Genomic DNA, 8,863 nt, shown 5'->3' on the forward strand with positions numbered 1-8,863 from the left:
TTCATAATATGCTAATTCGTATTTTGAGTTCCAAGGCCATTATGATGATGTCACGATACACTTAATGGCCAAATGAGACATGGAATCATATTTCCGACTCATACTCTATTTAAAAATGAAAAAAACATTGAAGGTCACGGTTCATTCCAAAGAGCTATAATGGATTTTGTATAGGCATGTTTTTGCCCATATATGCTATGTAATAAAAGAGCTCGCGCGCACGGACATTTATCTTGAATTGACGCTCATCTTGTTATTAATGGTCATAAGGAGATAAACATGGTATCAAATTCTTCGAAAAAATATGAGAAATATCATGAAAGAAAAAAAAATGGCGATTCTTTGTTGTGTAATGGTGTTACGCGCGAAAACGCGCGCGCATGCTCGTACGCGCGATTTTTTATAAAATGCTTAAAATGACCTGAAACGTATGCAAAATTAATTTGAGACGATTTTGAGCATTTAAAAATTTTGCGCGCGGACGTACGCGGACGCGCGCGTTTTTTGATCTGAAATTGACCGGACACATATTGACCTTGATCGTGATAAATATGAATGAGAAATGAATTACCGTTATGAAAATATGATCATGAGTAAATTTTCAGAAAATTTCACAAAATGGCGCCTAGATGACGTCATCAATCAAGGTCAAGGTCAGATCAGAGAAACGGGGAGATGACATTAAAATGTAAAGGAGTGATAATACAAATTATACAGAAATTTAAAAAAGCTGAAGATGAACATTAAAATCATCAATCATTAAACTATAACATATAAGTAAAATAGATAAGAATGTTGCATACCGTTGTCTATAGTCGATCAATAGTCTTTCATTAGGATACCACATACCTTTGGGGCCTATGTGCATTATTATTCCCTCTCTAATAAATTCTTCCAAATTATATTTTCAATATCAAATCAATTATATAACGAATATATATGAGATCCTATAGAATAGAAACTGGCTGATAAAAGGTATTTTGCCTAAAATTCCTCGTCACCATAAACAAAAAAGTACGTATTCATAAACTATCACATTACGGTATCCTTCAACTACCTTTTGATTCGACTCTCGACAAAAAACACCCACTGGTTTTTCTTCAGTTTGAGAATCTTTACAGAAATCTACACATCGTTTGATGATCTACCTATGATAATGACACTATTTATTAGTTATTTTTGGAGAACTAATATGTATATATATTTTTTGGAACAATTATAGCCCCAAAACTTGTTTTGGGTTATTCGGGATAAATCAAATGGATCGTGACCGAGACTATGTTCTTTAGCTGATAGTATCGCGATATATCGATATCATGTCTGGCATGGTTTTGTGAAACGGTTTACCCACTTCATGACATATCCGTAGGTCGCCGACAAAGATATGACTGTCAAGTATCAGCAATATGCTGAAAGAACTTGATTGGACCACTCTACAAGAGCGCAGAGAAAATGACAGGCTAACTATGATGTATAATATATACACATCAATTTTGCTCATCAGGACTATATCACACAAGTCACCCAGTCGACGAGAGCCACCCAACCACATTCCTATCAGATGCCATACGTACTAAAGAACTAAATCGCATCGGCATCTTTCCGAGAACAGTAAGGAGTTGGAATTCCCTGCCCTCAGAAATTGTTGCAGCGCCATCTTTTGGAGCCTTCCGTAGTCAAGTGCAGACGGTTAATGACAGTGGCTAGTCTTCCTTCATCCTATACATGAACTTGTAAATATTTGTAAATATACTGTATTATATTGTATGTAGCACTCGAATGGACGTAAATTGCGGTTCACACACAATAGTTTGCAAGAATCTTCAGTCAGTTGAAGGAGGCAGACTTAATCAGAAGAAGAAGAAGAAAAGCTCGTGAGAGAGATTAGGGGAAGAGAGAGAGAGAGAGAGGAAGTGAGGGAGAAAGCGTTAGTGAGAGAAAGGGAAGAGATGAGGGGGGGGGGTCTGACACAGTGCATTGATTTGAAAAGAAAACCTTATCCCGAGATAAAGAAGCTGAAAAGAAAAAAAAACATGTAACAGCGGCGTATAGCTACGAGAGCATAGATGTTGCCGTTTATCTATCTAGTAAGGCCGTGCGTGTGCCCCCCCCCCCCCTCCCCCACGAAGCACGTGTCCCCTCGATGACTGCATCCACGCTATATACGCCATTGAACTGCAGACCGAGAGAGAGAGAGAGAGGAAAAAGGGAGAAGGAAAAAGAGAGACAACAAACCCCGGCGCCCAGTCAGTGTTATTTCAGTACGCATATGCGTGTTCCCTCCTTTTGAAAACACCCCCTAAGTCCGGTGTGTAAAGTCAATTTTGTGTATGTACGAGCCGGACTTTTGTGCGTGAAAAGTACCCCTTTACCGGACATTTTGGTAACACGCATGCGGTCCGATTCCGACCCCGGAGTGGGGGGGGGTGGGGGGCAACAAACAGAACTTTGTTATTCCTGGCTCATTTTTCTTCATTGAGGTGTCATATGAAAGGGCAGAAAATAAACTTTCTAGAAATGTGATTTTCTCTTTCAAATTCTCTTTCAAATTCAGATACCGCCCGCCAAATGTCTTGTTGGTACCCTTCTAGCTTCAAATTATTTTTAATAACTCATGCGTGAAATACGCATCACATGAGTTGCATCAAAATAAGAGGAGGATCTAAGCTTTACAAATATGTGTCATTTATTAATTATAATTGTGATCAAGTTGTGATAAAACATCGATAATTTTCGGTTTCGTTTTTACATGGAACGCACTGTATAGGAAGTATGCAATAATTATTATAATTACTGAACTAGAGTTAATGCTTAAAGATAAACTTGAGTACTGGTAATGCGATTGCATTGTGAAAGAAAGTTGTTGAATGGATCAGAAAAGTTGATCATATAGCATGTAAGTAATGGTGTGTAATGCAAGATTCTAGAGTCATCAAAATCATCATAAATTTGGCAGAGTCTTGGTAAAGTAACAATCACTTACACAGATAGATGTATATGGGACAACACACATGGTGTCGGGGCTAGTACTACCCTGATTTCCTTATCTTTCTATGCTCATTACTCAGCCAGTATACATTTTCTTCCAAAATTGTTTGGCACATGACATTTATTTGTAATCTTGAACATTCAGTGTAAGTTTCGTTAGATTCTGTGAGAATTCATCTTCTTTTTTTTTTACCAGAACTCAAGTTTATCTTTAAAACCCCCTTCACATACACGGATTTTTCTTACGAGTCCTTACGGATCGCCAACTCGTAGCCAATCGCAAGCATCCGTAAATAACTCGCTGGTACCCGTAAATAACTTGTCACAACTCTCAACAACTCGTAGACACTCTTAAGGACCCCTGAAAAGAGCGGTAAATTTTTTGACATGTAAAAAATCTTCTTACGAGTGTCGACGGATTGATTTGTCCGTAATTAGCTCGTAAATAGCTCGTAACAATACGTAACCATCCGTAAACCGCTCGCAACAACACGTAAACATTCCGTAAACTGCTCACAAGAATCCGTTAGTGACTCGTAACAGATTTTTGTAACGATTCGTTACGGTTAGTTTACGATTTGTTCACGGATTATTTACGGGTTATTACGAGAATTTTGGGTGTAGTTACAAGTACTTTACGAATAGATACGTACACTTTACGTATGCTTGCGAACTGTTTACGATTTGGGGAAAGGTATAAAAGCTGCAAATTCGAACACTTCATTTTCGGTTGTTATGTTTTGGCTAAAAGTCGTAATAAAGGACCCCTACATACTCGTAACTTACTCGTAACAATTCGTAATAACTCTTAAACAGGTCGTAAAAGGATCCGTGAAAGATCCGTGAATTTGTGCGATAAGGACTCGTAAGACAAATCCGTGTATGTGAAGGGGGTATAACGTAAGAGGTTGTATCATAGGAAATACTGATTGATGCCATCTACGTCTTTTTTTTGACAACTGCACGTAAACGAATGGACTTGATTAACTGGGTCAGCGAGAGCTAGCGTTCGCGAAACAGACCGAAGTTCGATCATCCCCAAGTGGGCCTCGGGAAAGACGCATACAGTCTCGTCATGCTAAAGCCCCTTTAACGTATGATGGAGATATCACCAACGCGCTGAGCGCATACATAATTATATGCTCTTCGTTTAGGACAGAAATTAGAATCTGAAGGTTTCGAAATAAAAGAAAAATTAATTTGTCTGGCGTTTCCCTCGTTGTTTGGGAACCGTATTTTTTTAATTTGACCGGTTCGAATATAAATATCTCCTCAGTGCTTTCATGGCATCTATCCCGTTACTGTAAACGTAATAGCCTAAAGGCCCGGTCCCACTGCACTTACGGATGCAAAGAGGATGTAAAACGTAAACAAAATCTTGCCATCCGTTAGAAAACGCTATGCATCCGTTGTGTACTCATTGCATACGTGTTTCATACGCTCTATCCATCGAGCATCCGTCCACTGTGATTTCATCCGCGCAAAAAGTTTTGAGCTACACAAAACGTTTAGAACGGATGAACTTCCGCCGGGTACGATGTAAATCCGCGACAAATACGAGCAACAAACGTTCTATGTCCGTTATCATCCGTTAAACGTCCGCTGTATCCTCTCTGCATCCTCTGGGCATCCTCGCGACTCACATCCTCACATTATGCATCATGTTGAGTCGGGTGGCTAGCAAATAATAAGTGTTAATGTGCAATAAACCAAGCTCCCAAGCATTGAATTTGCTCACAAGGGATCTCATTCGTATCATTTGAATGGAGCTTTGTGTCAGGTTCGCGGACAATGCCAAATGTAAGCATGACATCATACCAGTATTAATGTAACACGAAACGAGTCAAGTGTATTTTAATACCTTTCAAGGGCTTATGACGAACGTTTTACACCTTTCATTGCATTTTGAGGAAGCTGGCCATTAAAAAAAATAGTACTCCGTTTCGACTTACAACGACTTACATTGTCATTGCGAGACAAACGAATGTCACTATAGCGATATTATTTTCGATATCAACGTTCTTGTGTACAGGAAGCAGAGGTAAGAGGAACAATATCTTAGATGAGCCTCGTTGTATGCTATGGTGGATATCCTTCATCGAATCATGTCTGTGTCTATGCAGATGTTGGCCATCTTGGTGTTGATTATCAGCCTTTACAGAGATACTTGGCAAGGTAAAACACGCATTGATGCGAGATCTTATACCGCACTCACTTCGATTCCGTTAGCTGGTATTACCTTTTTGGAATAGGATCCTTCATCGTGTTCATGTCTCCATTTCCTGTTCTTTACTGTTTCCTTGAACAATTAACTACAAGCAAATCAGACTGACCTAGGGTATGTTATGTAGGCTGAATGTGTCTTGGAGGTGGCTATATTGTTGAAATGTCGTGTTGTTCATTCACTTGACTCTCACTCCAAGGGTTAAGGGTTCGAATCCCAGTCGGGCACTTATTTCCTTTGGCAAGATTATTAATCCGCATTTGCTACTCTCCATTCAGATGTAAATGGGTACCTGACAGTTACTGGGATAATTTTATTACAGCAAGAACAGCATGATGCTGATGGGGCTTCCCTGGGGAAACAGAATTACCATAATTGTTCTAATTATTATTATTATTATTGTTATTGTTATTATTATTATTATTGCCATGCCTATGTATGTATATTATTCTAATTATGTATTATTGTTGGTATTGTTATCATGTCACATGGTAACTCAAATATCTTCACTTACTATACACGCCATATACCATACAGAAACACCCTCACTTAGGGGGAAAACACATACACAGTCCTTGCTGTAAACAAAGACAATGAGTTAACCTTTAGGGTTATACTTCAAATATAACATCGAAATCAGATTTGTATCTCAAGGCTTGCAAGTCTCGTAGCACCTCCTACTCCTCTCCTCCTTTGACTCTGTAGAACTTGGTCCTGTAATTGACCTACAATCCCCCACACTTCTCTAGCTTCCCTTTTTATGTCACACGACTGGAATTAAACTAACTTTCACAGTCGAGAACAAAAAAAAAATATTTCTCTTTTCCTTTCCATACTTAGATGGAAGCCACTAAATTACACTTATTTATTTCTAAATATTTCAAAATAAATGACATACCTTCATTTCCCTGACATTTTGAATATCATCGTACAAGAACAAATAACCAAGTGATAAAATGTAAAATAATACATTCAGATCGCATACCGATGGTTGCAATATTCCAAAACTACACAAAATGTCAGCCATTTCTGCTAGGCCGAATCAAAACCGTCTGTCTCTTGACTTTTTAAGAAACTAAACAACTTCTGCCCAGTAAAAACATCATACACAAATCAGCAATGTCTGCAGAGCAGAACCGAATCCCGTATGCATCTTGGCTTCAAAATTGAGGTGTGGCAAAGTCTCAGACTGTACTCACGCCAAACCTCTACACGTTTTATACAGAACCTAAAGCAGGTGCATAGTCATGCCTTCCTTTTTAATAACATAATACCGGGCCAGCACAATAATCCCTTCTATAACTTAATTAATTAACTCTCTGCCATCAATGGAACTTTCCAGACCTTCACTCTCACCATTTCTTCACCTCAACATTCAGTACCAACCTACATAATACTCCTCTCTCTCTCCCGATTGAGATACAAAGACACACAAACAAATATACATATATTTATGAGCATTTTCAAAGTGACCTTTTAAACAAAACTGACATCGTTTAACTTGAAATGCACGAAACAAAATTAATTGATTGAACTAAGCAAAACTGTTCATTTGTATTTTCAATCATTTCAATCGTTTGCACGATTTCAATATTATTTTTATCATAATTTTGTTCTCCAATTTATTAAAGCTCTTCAAGAAAATCAAATTAAATTATGATATTTTTCTTACAAAACTAACAAACATCTTTATCAAGTATATATAAATTATGCATAATTTATAGACATAGAATATCACGAACAAAATAAACATGAAGGAAGACGATATAGGAAAACAATTTTGTTGTTATCTACTTTTAAAATTATATAAACTTTAGAAAATATGATATTCCTCCCTAGAAGAGACCTAGGAATTTATGATACAACATTTATAAGTAATGTTATTATATTAATATTCAGTCAATGGGCAGATATGTAATACTCCAGACTGGCTAGACTATGGTGATTCACAGTACCTCATCGTTAACACTCAGAGGACCTGGTCTGATGCGAGGATCCACTGCCGAGACAACGGTGGAGATCTTGCAATTATTAGTTCTCATGAACAAACTGTAAGTGGAATAAAATTCAGCAATATGTATTCATCAATATGATTTTGTCACTGATATTACATATTTCCTTCATCCCTCGTTTAACCGGTGAAAGAAAGGCTGCTCCATGTTAATTGACAAATTCGCAAGATATTAACATGAATCACTTAGATTTGTATTGCATATTTCAAAATGTCTAGGATATTTCTTTTTGGCTATTGAAACCACTTTCACCAAGTTCATATTTCTTTGTGAAATGTGTGTTCCAGTTTTCTTTTTTTGGGGTAAATTTATTTCATTTTGCATGGGTGTAACATGATGGTAACAACCATATAACCCCTGACCTCTAATATCATACTTGGTATGTCAGTGTGTACCCTAGGTAGATACACATGGTTACTGCAGATCATTTTTTATGAAGTGAAGTGTGATTTCACTGTACTTTTTTTCTTCGATTCTACGATTTGCCGACTGCTCAATCCACTAATTCAAAATGTGACTATTTAATAGATTGCGCCTGTTTTAAGAAATAATTCATTATTTTTTTTTCAGGAAAAAAGTGATTGATGCCTAAAAATAAATAAATTAAAAGATACTTCATGAATAACTTTTCTTTTTAACAATGACTTTTTGTTTTACTTCTCAGGCTTTTCTCGTCACCTACACGTCGGAATCTACTAATGGATATAGCTACTGGATAGGGCTTCAGGACTCAGACGGTGATGGACAGTACACGTGGATTGACGACACACAACCACAGTTAATATTTAACAATAATAATGATAATGATAGTTATAAAAATACAATGTTGAAAATCAGTTTTCTGTTCTCCTCTTGTCATAAATTTATTATTAGAATATGATTTATTCGTGATGGATAAGGTATGGATATATCATATCAGAACACTACTGATCAATCTAAAGCGCAAAAAAGATTGATCAATTGAATTCTTAGAAAACTTTATCCGTAAAAAATAAACTTTATAGTCAGAATCATTTTTCACGAAAATAGAAACGAAGAAATTATTCCAATTTTTGGTGCGACATTGTAATGACAACATCAATAATAATTATAATAATCATGATAATAATAATTGTAATAATGATAAGGACGATAATAATATTTTTGATAATCATGAAGGAATGATATTTGTATAATCATAACAGAATAACAATATTGGCTGGTTAAAGGGTCAGATAATAGCGCATTTACTATTCAATTCTGACCTCAATAGAAACAACAACAATTATCTATAATGATAATGATAATGGTGGCAATCATGAAAGTATGCAGCTTTGTTTTGTCTTGTCCTCTCATGAATTGTTTTGTCATGTTTTGTCTGATCTTATAATGTCAGTTTCCTGTCCTTTGTGTCCCGTCTTGTCATTTTGTTCTTTCGTATATCTCGATTACTTAGACACTTTAAAATGATTTATGAAAATGGTGTTCATATTATATTATTCTTGGGAACCTACACGAAACAAGCTATGCTTTCCAGTTTGTTCCCGTTTAATTTTATAATTTTGAACTTACTTTGTCAACTAGTTTCTTTGGAAACAATTGATATGAAATGGAATAAATTCGAATCGATCAATCATAAGGGTTGTTTATGAAGATGATG

This window comes from Strongylocentrotus purpuratus, unplaced genomic scaffold, assembly GCF_000002235.5.
Source record: "Strongylocentrotus purpuratus isolate Spur 01 unplaced genomic scaffold, Spur_5.0 spur5_scaffold_3, whole genome shotgun sequence".
Lineage (NCBI taxonomy): Eukaryota > Metazoa > Echinodermata > Echinoidea > Camarodonta > Strongylocentrotidae > Strongylocentrotus > Strongylocentrotus purpuratus.